This window comes from Abrus precatorius, unplaced genomic scaffold (assembly GCF_003935025.1).
Source record: "Abrus precatorius isolate BTA unplaced genomic scaffold, Abrus_2018 Scaffold0, whole genome shotgun sequence".
Classification (NCBI taxonomy): Eukaryota; Viridiplantae; Streptophyta; class Magnoliopsida; order Fabales; family Fabaceae; genus Abrus; species Abrus precatorius.
In genome coordinates this window covers 1,630,966-1,635,965 of record NW_020874290.1, presented here as the reverse complement: position 1 = coordinate 1,635,965, position 5,000 = coordinate 1,630,966, and the positions used below count along the sequence as shown (strand labels likewise).

General features: G+C 33.0%; 1 non-coding gene across 1 annotated transcript; it reads left to right on the top strand.

Annotated features, from left to right (window-relative positions):
- Positions 1–4,367: 4,367 nt before the first annotated feature.
- Positions 4,368–4,455, top strand: TRNAS-GGA. Its single transcript has one exon. It is a non-coding gene; the product is annotated as a tRNA-Ser (tRNA).
- The last annotated feature ends 545 nt before the right edge of the window (positions 4,456–5,000 follow it).

Sequence of the window (5,000 nt, the reverse complement as noted above, 5' to 3'; positions counted from 1 at the left end):
AACTAGAAAAATAGAAAAGAAAATAAGAAAAACCTCTTACGAGGCCTTAAGATAAACAAATTTGATTAATGAGTCAATTTTTACGTTATTTCGTACTGTATTGTACAATTCCTTTGTTTGTGGGATTCTTTTGATTTCTCACGCGATAAATAAATTATGGAATGGATTTCTACCTATGCCTAGATCTCGGATAAATGAAAATTTTATTGATAAGACTTTTTCAATTGTAGCCAATATCTTATTACGAATAATTCCAACAACTTCAGGAGAAAAAAAGGCATTCTCTTATTACAGAGATGGTGCGATTTGATTATCTTTATTTCAATTTTTTTTCGGTAAAAATTGAAAAAAAAAACCTACGTTTGCTGAAGGTGAAATTTGTAAATAAAACGATTAGTTCCTTCTGTCGTGTATCCCCGATTAATGCAGCCTCATATGCTTCAATTTTAGGTTTATAGTATTAAGCGAAAGGTTATACCTATACTTATAGGGGTTAGGTCAACCCTACTCTACTAGTACCAATGGGCGGCATGGGGGAAGAAGCACTACGCTTAGGAATCAACAACACGAAAACTTTGTAAAAAAAAAATATCTTTCCTTGTCTTATCGGGATAGAGATTAACAAGAATGGTTGGGACAATAAACATCCATCTTGTTCGTATTTTGGATACCCGTATAACCATCGAAGATTGTTGAAGTGATTAATTCCGAGAAATTAAGCAACGGTGAGGACAAAGAAATTGTTGAAGTTACTGTTTTTTTATCCAGTACCAACATATTTGTTGTTAAGAAAAAATCTTTTACAGGAGGGTTGGCTAGAGATTTGTTGTAAAAAAAAAACACTAGCTCTGCTCAGTTGATAATGAGAATAGAATAATTCAATCTTTTTTGATTATATGTATTTTTCTCATTATACACATAAGGGAGGAGCCGTATGAGATGAAAATCTCACGTACGGTTCTGGAACGGAGATTCTTTGAACCGAATGACGACCGTAACGGATGTCGGCTCAATCTGAAGGAAATTATGCGGAAGCTTTACAAAATTATTATGAGGCTATGCGACTAGAAATTGATCCCTATGATCGAAGTTATATACTTTATAACATAGGCCTTATCCACACAAGTAACGGAGAACATACGAAAGCTTTGGAATATTATTTTAGGGCACTCGAACGAAACCCCTTCTTACCCCAAGCTTTTAATAATATGGCCGTGATCTGTCATTACGTGCGATTATCTCCACTATAGAGAGAAAAAAGAAAGGAACGAGTAAATCCGCTAATACTAATCGAATAAATACTCGAAAAAATAGGCTTTCTACATATATATCGTACAAAACAACGATTTTTTTCAGCTGTAGCAAAGAGAGAAACCTCATAAAAGTCAAAATATGAAGAAATAGATATGCCTAGATACTTTTTTTCTATGGATAAAAGATCTAATTGATAGAGGAAGCACCGTAAGGATCAATTAACGAGGTTTTGAGCCGATACAATAAGAACTGCTTACTTATATCATGATAGAAAAGTTAGGAATCCACTTATGTAATAAAGTGGATCCCCTGAAGTTTTGAGCAGCGGTGTAGTATCAGATCCCAAAGATAGTAAGTTTTTTCTTTCTTATCAGGAAAAAAGTCTTTTTCAAAGATTCTATAGAAATTGATATATCATATAGAAAGTATAAATATAATCGGATATTACCTTCAGAAATTGAATAGTGTTATTTTTTATTATTTTTTTATTTATTTTTTTTTTTTATTCAGTTTAATTATTAATTATTCTTTGGTTAACTCCAAAACAAAATAATGGAACACAAAAGAATTACTGTTGAGCCGTATGAGCCAGGAAATCTCAGTAGGTTCTAAGGGAAGGAATTTACTCACCTATTCCGACCGAGGAGACAGGCCATTCGACAGGGAGACTCTGAATGGGAGTGGTAATAGCCGCTGAATATGACAAGCTATACCCTTACCCTGGTAATTATATGAACCGAATTTGATCACAGGAATGAATAAGAATTTTGTTTTTTTTTTTCTTTTTTTTTTTTTTTTTTCTTTTTTTTTAAAAAAATAAATGAAATATATATATATATATAATGAAATAAGAAAATAGAAAATAGAAAAAAAAACAAAAAACAGAGTGTTCTTATTCAAAACGTCCTGTGATTTTCAACCAATTCTGTGCTTCAATATAATTACCAGGGGTAAGGGCTATAGCTTGTTTCCAATATTCAGCGGCTTGATTAAACCAAGACTCCGCAATTTCAGAGTCTCCCTGTCGAATGGCCTGTTCTCCTCGGTCGGAATAGGTGAGTAAATTCCTTCCCTTAGAACCGTACTTGAGAGTTTCCTGGCTCATACGGCTCAACAGTAAATTCTTTTGGTGTTCCATTATTTTGTTTTGGAGTTAACCAAAAGAAAAAAAAAAAAGAAGTTAATTACATAAGTTTTAAACTTGAATTTTGACTAATAAAGAATTTCAAAGAATTTCATCTTTTTTTTCTAGTTTTATCTTTTCTCCTACTTTCAGAAAAATGAATAAAACATCGACATTAACATTCTTATTCTAATTTTCTGAAAGGTAACTATCTCGATTTCATATATCATATACTTTCCTATATGATATATCAATTTCTATAGAATCTTTGAAAAAGACTTTTTTCTTGATAAGAAAGAAAAAACTTACTATCTTTGGGATCTGATACTACACCGCTGCTCAAAACTTCAGGGGATCCACTTTATTACATAAGTGGATTCCTAACTTTTCTATCATGATATAAGTAAGCAGTTCTTATTGTATCGGCTCAAAACCTCGTTAATTGATCCTTACGGTGCTTCCTCTATCAATTAGATCTTTTATCCATAGAAAAAAAGTATCTAGGCATATCTATTTCTTCATATTTTGACTTTTATGAGGTTTCTCTCTTTGCTACAGCTGAAAAAAATCGTTGTTTTGTACGATATATATGTAGAAAGCCTATTTTTTCGAGTATTTATTCGATTAGTATTAGCGGATTTACTCGTTCCTTTCTTTTTTCTCTCTATAGTGGAGATAATCGCACGTAATGACAGATCACGGCCATATTATTAAAAGCTTGGGGTAAGAAGGGGTTTCGTTCGAGTGCCCTAAAATAATATTCCAAAGCTTTCGTATGTTCTCCGTTACTTGTGTGGATAAGGCCTATGTTATAAAGTATATAACTTCGATCATAGGGATCAATTTCTAGTCGCATAGCCTCATAATAATTTTGTAAAGCTTCCGCATAATTTCCTTCAGATTGAGCCGACATCCGTTACGGTCGTCATTCGGTTCAAAGAATCTCCGTTCCAGAACCGTACGTGAGATTTTCATCTCATACGGCTCCTCCCTTATGTGTATAATGAGAAAAATACATATAATCAAAAAAGATTGAATTATTCTATTCTCATTATCAACTGAGCAGAGCTAGTGTTTTTTTTTACAACAAATCTCTAGCCAACCCTCCTGTAAAAGATTTTTTCTTAACAACAAATATGTTGGTACTGGATAAAAAAACAGTAACTTCAACAATTTCTTTGTCCTCACCGTTGCTTAATTTCTCGGAATTAATCACTTCAACAATCTTCGATGGTTATACGGGTATCCAAAATACGAACAAGATGGATGTTTATTGTCCCAACCATTCTTGTTAATCTCTATCCCGATAAGACAAGGAAAGATATTTTTTTTTTACAAAGTTTTCGTGTTGTTGATTCCTAAGCGTAGTGCTTCTTCCCCCATGCCGCCCATTGGTACTAGTAGAGTAGGGTTGACCTAACCCCTATAAGTATAGGTATAACCTTTCGCTTAATACTATAAACCTAAAATTGAAGCATATGAGGCTGCATTAATCGGGGATACACGACAGAAGGAACTAATCGTTTTATTTACAAATTTCACCTTCAGCAAACGTAGGTTTTTTTTTTCAATTTTTACCGAAAAAAAATTGAAATAAAGATAATCAAATCGCACCATCTCTGTAATAAGAGAATGCCTTTTTTTCTCCTGAAGTTGTTGGAATTATTCGTAATAAGATATTGGCTACAATTGAAAAAGTCTTATCAATAAAATTTTCATTTATCCGAGATCTAGGCATAGGTAGAAATCCATTCCATAATTTATTTATCGCGTGAGAAATCAAAAGAATCCCACAAACAAAGGAATTGTACAATACAGTACGAAATAACGTAAAAATTGACTCATTAATCAAATTTGTTTATCTTAAGGCCTCGTAAGAGGTTTTTCTTATTTTCTTTTCTATTTTTCTAGTTCGAATTAGTTTTATGCGCCTACCAAAATAGAATATCAATGATTCACTATTCACCAGGTTTCTGGGCATCATTCTGTGGGAGAGATGGCCGAGTGGTTCAAGGCGTAGCATTGGAACTGCTATGTAGGCTTTTTGTTTACCGAGGGTTCGAATCCCTCTCTTTCCGAACCTTTACCAAATTCATCAATATTACTCATCGCAATGTTTCAAATAACAATGGATACCATTATTTCAACTTTTTGATATGGATTCTGTATTCCTAATTTTTTCGGTAATACGGAAAATAGTGGAAAAAGTGAGCAAGAAATGAAAATCTTCCTATATCTATGTCTATGATACATGAATGGCAGAAAAAAAACTCTTGTTATTTTAGTTAGGTTTAAGTCTGACGAGAATAGTATTCTACAACCAGCAATTCATTTATTTTCACACCAACCCATTTATTATCTATTATTTGATTGATTAATCCTTTATATTGGAATGGGTGAAGAGTTAAATGATTTGGCAATTTCTCACGGGGGGCTGAATCAAGATAATTTTGAATCAGAGTTCTAGATTTTGGTTCATCCTTCGCTGTAATAATATCTTGAGGTTTGCAACGATAACTTGGTATATCTACTATACGACCATTAACTAAAACATGTCTATGGTTAATTAATTGGCGGGCTTGAGGAATAGTCGCAGCCATACCCAACCGAAAAAGTATGTTAT